A 9,998-nucleotide genomic window follows, 5' to 3' on the forward strand; every position below is an offset into this window, starting at 1 on the left:
CCACTACGGCGTGCCTCATAATCAGAAAGTGGTAAAACCCCATAATTTAAAAAAAATAAATTATAAGGGCATGCACGATTCGGAGTACAACTTTTTCTTGAAGGGCTTCGCGGTGGTTTTTAATGCTGCTTTATCATGTGCGTTACGGGGGTGATTTGCTGGCGGACTATGTTTAGGGTATATGTTGCCTTCCCCTTGTATGTGAAAGCCTAGTACACATAATCTGTCTACCCAAGGAATAAGTTTGCCATTCAGATGGACGGTGATGCTTAGTGTAATGTAGGCCTTATTGCGTTTTTTTTAATACAAGCAGGTGCTCCAACTTCTAAGCTACGCAGGTGAGTCCTCCGGCTCTTGCATACTCGTGTACTATATTTACTGCTTCCTGTAGTGCGCCTTGAATGGCGCCGTCCGACCCAATTGTCAAACCAGATTGTTACATCACCGGCGTATACGGCGTGCTGCACATTCGGAAGTTTCTCGAGGAGTGGTGGTCGTTTTGCCAACATTAGTGTGGGTGAGAGAACCCAACCCTGGCGAGCCCCTTTGGTGGAAAAGCTTATGATATACTGACCTAATTTCACCTACGATGGCGGGAGCCGTGTAGTCAGATCAAAGGGTTCGGACATAATCATAAATGCGTTTCCCGCATCGCGAGCACGCAAGGTTGTTTAGAGTGAGGTCATGTGACACGTTGTCAAAGACGCCCTTGAAGTCCGACGCCTGAATTGCTCTTGTTTGAGCTCTACTCGGAACATCCTCAACATCCCTTTATGTTGTAGTATGTCCTGCGCAGACATACCTGGTCGATAGCCGAATAAGGTATTGCGGAAGAATTGGTTCGCTTTGAGGTAAGGCTGCAGGCAAATAAGAACTTTGCGCTCAAACAGTTTGCCGATACGCAAAGTCACAGAAACGGGTATGAGATTTTGGAGGGCCAATGGTTTCCCGAGTTTTGGAATTAAGGTACTATAGATTGAGAACTCTAGGTCACGGGGCAAAGTTCACTGCACCGCCCTCAATAGATATTTAAACTTTGCCAGAAAGTAGGTAATAAGCTCAATGTACTTAGATTTAGGTGCACCTTAAAAACCAGAGGTGGTCCAAATTTCCGGAGTCCCGCACTGCGGCGTGCCTCAAAACCATATGGTGGTTTTGGCACGCAAAACCCCATAATCTATCTCTAGGCGATCATGTCCGAGAATATCATTGGGAGGCAGCTCATCGAAGTCGGGAACCGCGGTCAGGCACTTGCTTTCAACTTCAGTGTGGACCTGAAGGTCAAGCTCGGCGAAAGCCATTACAGTGCCGCCGAGGTATCGACGCATTGCCGAGATCCATGACTGCTGCATGACTGGCAGGTGACGCTGAAGCAGAGCCGAACTCAGCTCGTGTGGGCAAGGCCACTGAGGTCCCCAATGTAGTCGACGTGGACTCACATCACTTGAAGCGGCCATGTTTGGTAGAGAGTAGCCTGAGATAAAGCTTGCGAGCACTTCTCGTACCCATGTCCAAGGCGGCCGCGCGAAAAGCATCCGCGGTGAGAGGTGGCGGGCTCCTGCGCAGTATCGGCCACACGCCACTTTGCTGTTTCCTGAAACTCCGCCGCTTTCCCGACGAAGGCCTGAAAATCAAGGTTGACTGACCGAACAAAACTGTATTACCGCCTGCATCGAGCCATATATGCTGTCGACGACATACAGCCTGGCTCACAATTCGCTGCAACCTTCCAAGAGTCATACTTTGTCGTAGATTTAGATCTAGTCGTTCTCACTGCCTACTTGTCGGCGCGGCCACCGATTAACCGAGCATAATAGGCGCTCGAGAGCGCTGCAAATGCACATTTTAGAACCACAGTCTCTGGCCAAGAGTGCTGGATGGCAACAGAGTCCACGATGTGGAGCCAGATGGTAGGATTTTTCAGAAATACATGGAACACGAGAATCTCTGTCTCGGCGTGTGGTGTAAGGCGCACCCGATGCGGCCAATGTGGGGCTTGCTGTGTTCTCTAGCTCTTGTGTGAGCATGGCAGTGGCCCGAGCAATATCGCCAATGTTGGCCATTTTGTTTCCACCGCGGAGGCCTGGAAACCGTCACCGAATGGGTGTCGAGACACTTGCGGCACTGGTGGGGCAGCGGCAGCGTGGACAGCATCTGTAGAAAACTAGAAGGTTGAGGCAGTCCTAGGTAATGTATCCGTTGCAAGGGAAGTTGGGACAAAGTGCCCTTCCAAGCTGAACCGTCGCTGCAAAGGCTCATGAGGACTGCACTGCAGTATGCGCAACCTTAAGGCTCCTTCTTTGTAGACCGCGCATTGTAAACAAAGAGATATCCGGCCATCCACCAGAACGTCACTTTGCTTCGTGCACTTCTCTCGTGCCCACCGGAAAAGTCTGAAGCCCAAGGGTAACTTCTCATGTTGTTATTTGTGGGGTTTTACGGGCCAAAACCACTTTCTGGTTATGAGGCACGCCGTAGTGGGGGACTACAGAAATTCGGACCACCTGGGGTTGTTTAACGTGCACCTAAAGCTAAGTACACAGGTGTTTTCACATTCCACCCCCATCGAAATGCGGCCACCGTGGCCGGGATTCGATTCCGCCACCTTGTGCTCAGCTGCCCAACACCATAGCCACTAAGAAACCATGACGGGTACCACTTCTCATCTATGTCTATATGTATACATGCAAAGCCACACATGCCTTGATCCACACATGCCATACATGCCACACACTTGCCTTGACCACAAAAATATCACATAGAAAGGACGTTCCACATCCGCCGCCAAGGACTTGAGTGGTGGCCCGAGCTAACACTTACAGGGTTACTTTCAGTAGATAAACGCAGCTACAAGAGAAAATAGATGGAAAAACGGCGTCGCGGTGGCTGATTATCGCACTGTCAATACAAAAACGTGGGTTTGTATACCATCTGCGGTCAATTGTCTTTCCCCATCCACTTTGGTTTCTATTATTTATTATTTATTTAATTCAACTAACTACACATAATTTCACCTATGCTGTCCTAGGTGACATCGTTTGGTTGCTTCTAATCACTAATTAAAATTCGCCCCTTGGTTTTCTTTCTTCGTGTTCACATACAGGTTGTTTCAACTACCATGCACTGTGATTGAAAGATTTGCGATTGCCACGCTGATGGACAGAACCAAGGTAATGTTTTTTGCCGTCACTTGGAGATCCTCAGATTGCTTTTTTATTCCGCCTATCTATATAATTAGTCTTCATAAATGATGCCTTCGAAATATTGTATTTACATGAAAAGTGTCAATGGAGAATTTGTAGATCAACATGAAAAACTCCCGATACAGCTTTCTGATGCTCAATGCGCGCTAGAGAGAGAGAGTAAACTTTAATGAACACCAGCAGTTCTGTCGGCTGGGCATAGGCCTCCCACGATGGGACGTCGAGGTCTTGCCTCTTCGCCGCTTCGTAGGCCTGCTGGGTCGCCCAGAGTTGGTCGTCGAGATGGGAGCTGCGCAGGGCGGCGTGCCATCTCGACGAGAGGGTCACGGGATTAAGCTCTTGGTATTGATCTTTGCACTCCCATAGAATGTGGGGGAGTGTTGCCGCTAGGTAAAATTCTTTTTGGAAGAGTGAAACAAAACGCGAAACAAGCAGTATTGCCGCGCGACGTGCCACTCGGGGCACTTTGCGTGTTACGGGCACTCTGGGTATATTGGAACACAACGTAACGGCCTTGAGCTAGCCGCAATTCCGCTATAGCTAGGCGAACGTCTTTTTCTACCCTCTCTTGCCCCGTGTCTAAATACAGCTTGTGACACAATATATATATATATATATATATATATATATATATATATATATATATATATATATATATATATATATATATTATAATACCGAGACCGATCAAGTTGTCCAGCGCTGTTTATTCCACCAAAGGCAACGCCCCCAGCTCACGCGCGAAGAAGTCGAAGAACAGTGAAGATGATGATGGCTATGTACAAATGAAAACGACGAAGTACGTTAATAGTGCTTACACTAACTTCCCCCCGTCATGGAAGCGGCCAGCCTGGCCGCAGATTAGAGATTATCTAAACGGGGAGTGAAGGGCTTCATCCGCGAGACGTGAACAATTTCAGCATTCCGGCTGCGCCGGTCAGTGACGGAGTGTACTGGGCGAACGAGATAGTTCACTGCAGATGTTTGCTGCACAACGGTGTATGGGCCAATGTAGCGTGGAAGGAACTTCTCACAGAGGCCTGGGGTGCGGACTGGAGTCCAAAGCAGGACTTGGTCTCCAGGGTGAAAACGTAGGTCACGGCGTTTGTTGTCGCAGTAACGCTTGCGCTCAGCTTGGGTAGCTTCTGTGCTTTGCCGGGCGATTTGACGGCAATGTGCAACTCGGGCAGCGAAATCTTCCGGAAGCGACGCGTTAGGCGAAGAAGGTGCGAAAAATAGTTCTTGGTCGAATATGGTGGAAGGAGATCGTCCATACACAAGGAAGAAAGGGCTGTAGCCGGTAGTTCGTTGAATAGCAGTGTTATATGCGAATGTCACAAAAGGAAGAATTTTATCCCAGTCAGTGTGGTCAGGACGGATGTACATGGAAATCATGTCAGACAGCGTACGGTGGAAGCGCTCAGTAAGGCCATTGGTTTGCGGATGATAAGTGGACGTAGATTTGTGGACGGTATTAGTGGCTCGAAGAACTTCCTCGAGGACTTGTGAAATGAACGCCTTGCCACGGTCACTGAGAAGAACGCGAGGAGCCCCATGGCGCAAGACGATGGCGCGCAAGAAAAAGTCGGCGACCTCAGAAGCGGTGCCGGATCGCAGAGGGGCAGTCTCGGCATATCTTGTTAAATGGTCGACCGAAGTGACAATCCAACGGTGACCGGAGGGTGTCAACGGCAAGGGACCATATAAATCAATGCCAACAAATTCAAAAGGTGCGTCCGGGCAAGGGAGAGGTTGTAGTAAACCGGCAGGAGGGGATGTCGAGCGTTTGCGGTGCTGACATGACGCACAAGAGGCAATGTATTTGGCCACCGTTGAGGATAGGCCAGGCCAGAAGCAGCGGGTCTTTATGCGGTCGTATGTCTTGTGGAAGCCTAAGTGGCCAGCCGATACATCGTCGTGAAGTGCCTCTAATACCCGCAAACGAAGGCAGCGAGGTAGAACTGGGACCCACCGGTGACCTGTTGGGTGGTAAATGTAGCGGTGTAGCACGCCACCTTGAAGGCGGAATTGTCGAAGTTGGCGTCGCAAGCGGCTGTTGGGCGGTTCGGCGAACCCACTAAGGCGATCCATGAGAGCTCGACAGTAGGAGTCGGCCCGCTGAAGCGAGACGAAATCAGAGCGTGATGAAAGCGTAACTTGGTCCAGGGATGTTATCGAGAGTTGGTGAGAGGCAGGCGTAGCATCGGAACGACGTGGTTGGGAAGACGACGGCGCGTTACCTGGAGAGAGTGAGAGTGGGCAGCGAGACAATGCGTCTGCATCATGATGGTGTTTTCCAGACTTGTACGTTATAGTGAAGTCATATTCCTGCAAGCGGAGTATCCAGCGTCCTAAGCGTCCTGACATGTTTTTCATTGATGACAGCCAACACAGAGCATGATGGTCGGTGACGATGGTGAAGTGGCGGCCGTAAAGGTATGGGCGAAATTTCTGAATCGACCAAACGATAGCCAGGCACTCTTGCTCTGTAATGGTGTAGTTCCGCTCAGCTGGAGAAAGTGTTCGGCTGGCATATGCTATGACTTGCTCTTTAGATGCTGTATTACGTTGCAGAAGTACTGCGCCAATACCTTGTGCGCTTGCGTCAGTATGGAGTATGGTGGGGGCACGATTATCGAAGTGGCGAAGCACTGGTCCGGAAGTAAGATGCCGCTTAAGAGCTTGAAAAGCCGACTCGCAGTCGCTAGTCCACGTGAAAGAGGCACCGGTAACCAGTAGCTTGTGTAGAGGAGCTGCTATTGCTGCGAAGTTGCGTATAAACCTACGAAAATATGACGCCAAGCCGAGGAAACTACGTAGATCTTTCTGTTGCTGGGGGCGAGGAAACTGAAGAACGGCACTAATCTTGTCGGGGTCAGGCTGGATGCCATCTTTTGAGACGACGTGACCCAATACTTTTATTGTTTTGGTTGCAAATTTGCATTTTTTTGTATTGATCTGGAGACCAGCATTCGCAAGGCACTTGAGAACTTCGTCTAATCGTTGAAGATGTTGGCTGAAGTCAGATGAAAAGATGACAATATCGTCCAGATAACAGAGGCATGTCTTCCATTTTAGACCACGAAGTACGTTGTCTATCATGCGCTCAAATGTGGCAGGAGCATTGCAAAGGCCAAAAGGCATCACGTTAAATTCATAAAGGCCATCCGGTGTAGCGAATGCGGTCTTTTCTTTGTCAGTCTCGTTCATCGGAATTTGCCAATATCCTGATCGAAGATCAATGCTGGAGAAATACTCCGCCCCTTGTAGTGTGTCCAAAGCGTCGTCAATTCGAGGTATTGGATATACGTCCTTGCGTGTGATCTTATTGAGCGCTCGATAATCCACGCAAAAGCGAACTGAGCCATCTTTCTTCTTTACCAGGACCACGGGAGACGCCCATGGGCTAGATGAAGGTCGTATTATCTTCCGCGCAAGCATGTCAGCGACCTGTTGTTCAATGACCTTTCGTTCGGACGGCGATACACGATAGGGGCGTCGTCGTATTATAGCGGAACCTTCGGTTTCGATACGGTGTGTAGCCGCAGGAGTTTGGCTCAACACAGAGGAACAGCTATCGAAACAGGCTTTGTGTTTTGCCAAGACCACCATTAAGGCTTCGGACTGCGCGGCTGTTAGGTCAGAACCAAGAACGGCTGGAGGAGGGAAAGAATCATCCAAACCTGAGGTTGGTGCTGGCGATGAAGAAGGGCAAAGCGTGACTAGAGAGATTGGTTGAGTGTCGGCGAGGGTTGCCACAGTCATCCCTTTGGGCAGCATCACAGGATCTGGGGTCGTGTTGCAAGCAGACAGAAGGGCGCGGCCGCGTGAAAACCGGACGAGACAGGTGGCAATGAGAATTCCGCGAGAAGTACAGCGGGAAGAAGGGGCGACTAGGGCGTCTCCGTCGGCGATCTGACTGGACGTTACGGCTACAACGTCTTCGTGACCAGGACGCAGGACGTAGTCTGAAGCGAGGACCAAGTTCACGCATGAAAGTGAAGAGTCCGCAACAGGTTCAAGCTCTGTATCTGTGATGTGGACAACTTCTTCTCTACATGAAATGACGGCTGAAGCAGAATGTAGGAAGTCCCAACCAAGTATAAGTTCATGGATACACGTTGGAAGGATGATAAACTCGATGTGGTGGCGTATGCCGTCGATGAGAACACGAGCAGTACACTGTCCGTCAGGGTGAATGAATGCATTATTAGCGCCACGCAAAATAGGTCCAAGATAAGGCGTTTTTACTTTACGGAGCCGGGAACACAGATCACTCCGAAGAACAGAAACGGCGGCACCGGTATCGATGAGAGCTGATGCGGGAACACCTTCGACAGTCACAGAAAGCATGTTGGCCGGGCGAACAGGAGGAATTTTTGAAGACCGATAAGAAGCAGTTTCCCCTCCAAAAACTGCAACAGTTAGTTTTCCGAGTGCTGGTCGACAAAATGGGAAGTGGGACGAAGTGGTGATGTAGAGCGCCGGTAAGGGGATGGAGAACGACGTCTGGCCGAACGGGAACTATGAGGCAGATTGGGAGCAGCTGGTGGAGACGGAGAACGCTGTTGAGGGAATGAGTGCGGTCCGGGATAGTAGTCGTCTGATCGGCGAGTGCGGTCTCTTTCGTGCTCAGCATAGCCTCGCCTTTCATCCTGCTGGCGCCGGCGGCAGAAGCGAGATATATGGCCGCGTATGCCACAGTAAAAACAAACCGGACGAGGTGGACGCCACTGAGGGTACGATGGCGCAGCAAGTGCTCTGGTTCCCATCGAAGCCAAATGGTCATAGGAAACGCCAGTAGGCACGGAAGTCACGGTAGGGGTGGGTAGCGAAACAACATCCGCGTAGGTAGGGGTGGAGCGCGCTACCGGAGCAAGATGCGTCGTGGGTGTAGTCATCGCTGTCAACTCCTGCTTTACGACCTCGCGCAAGTCGAAGGTGGGGGTTGGTGCGCAGGCAGCAGGGGGACGCTTTAGGTCTTGTAGTTGAAGCTCCTCGCGGATGATGGTGCGGATAAGAGCACGTAGATCTGGAGAATGAGCAACCTGAGGATCGCTGCTGTCATGTGGAAGACGAATAGACTGCAGCTCGTCGAGGCGTTGACACGTTGAAGTGATGTCTTGGACAGAAGCCGGATTTTGCACGATTAAGGCGTTGAACGCGACAGGCCCAATGCCTTTTAAGATGTGGCGAACGCGTTCGGCTTCCGTCATGCTAGGATTCGCACGGCGGCACAGAGCCAAGACATCCTCTATGTATGAGGTGTAAGACTCTTGGGGAAGTTGGCGGCGCGTTCCCAGCTTCTGTTTGGCGACTTCTGCACGGCCAGACGAGGAAGCGAAGATTTGCCGCAGCTTCGAGGTAAACGTGGTCCAATCCGCGATGTCGGTTTCGTGGTTGAAATACCACGTCTTTGCAACACCGGTCAAGTAGAAGGCGACGTGCCTCAATTTCTGGGTGTCGTTCCACTTGTTACAAGAACTCACGTGGTCGTAGTGGTCGATCCAATCGTCTACGTCATCACCGCGGAGTCCCGCAAAGACAGGGGGATCGCGCTGAGGGCTCGTCACAGTCCAAGAGGGCGCCGCAGGTGGGGTCGTCTGTGTGGTAGGGTTTGAGGCGCCGGAAGGGCCGGGGTCGGAAGTGTCCATTGTTGTAGGGGTAGTTGGGTGCAGGCGGCGACCGGAACGGAGCTCCAGGGAGGACGGGAACGCGAGAGGACGTCGGGATCTTGACGCACCTCCACCACTTTATAATACCGAGACCGATCAAGTTGTCCAGCGCTGTTTATTCCACCAAAGGCAACGCCCCCAGCTCACGCGCGATGAAGTCGAAGAACAGTGAAGATGATGATGGCTATGTACAAATGAAAACGACGAAGTACGTTAATAGTGCTTACAATATATAATCTTCAAGCGTTCACACTCTATATGTAGGGTATGAGCACTTCAGAAAGTCTCAAGAACAGAGCATAAACAGTAAAATGAAATATTTAAACCGCATTATGGAAAATGGCGCACAATACGATGCAGGTCACAGCTCCTGGACCTCTTGTTGCATAGGATATCTTGTCGAAAAATAGAACACTAAACATAAAAACGCGATTTACCTAAACCGCACTATCGGAAATGGCGGACAATACGAAACAGGTTACAACTCGATTTCTCGATAAATAGGATTTTTAACCGGAAAATGTAGCAGTAAACGTAAGCAAATTGCCGCCAATCGACTTCATTCAAGATGGTTGCTCAGCGAAGATGTACATATGTTGCGCCTAACGTAGGGCAACTTGTGAAACACGGATGCTATCAAGCGTGCTCATTACGCACATTGCTCTTTAAAATGATATCTCATACAGACAGCTTTCAGTGCAGCATACAAAACCTTTGTTTTATTGATAACTATGAAAGTACTGCTTTAACTTCTTTGTGGTTTTCCTGATACGCACAGATGTTTTCCGTTCTTGTTTGAGAAATGTATTTTGCCTAAGTTAAATACATTCATGACCCGCGTACGGTAGTTCGTTGAATCGAATCGTTCAAATAACCGAGGGCAAACTGTGCCAAGAAGTAGGTGAAGCACTCCTATGATTCTGGTTCTGAGATAGCTACGTTAAATTCTCCGACAAGAACTACGGGCGAGGGATTGGTGGCAACGTACGTTGATCAATGCGGAAGTGCGCACGTCTCGTTATGTAACATTTGGTTTGACTGCTTTCTTCATTTGTTCGTTTTGTATTGAAACGAAAGCTGCGCTGTATATTTACTTCACGTCTCTACCTTATCGGGGATG

The sequence above is a fragment of the Dermacentor andersoni genome, chromosome 7 (assembly GCF_023375885.2).
Source record: "Dermacentor andersoni chromosome 7, qqDerAnde1_hic_scaffold, whole genome shotgun sequence".
NCBI lineage: Eukaryota > Metazoa > Arthropoda > Arachnida > Ixodida > Ixodidae > Dermacentor > Dermacentor andersoni.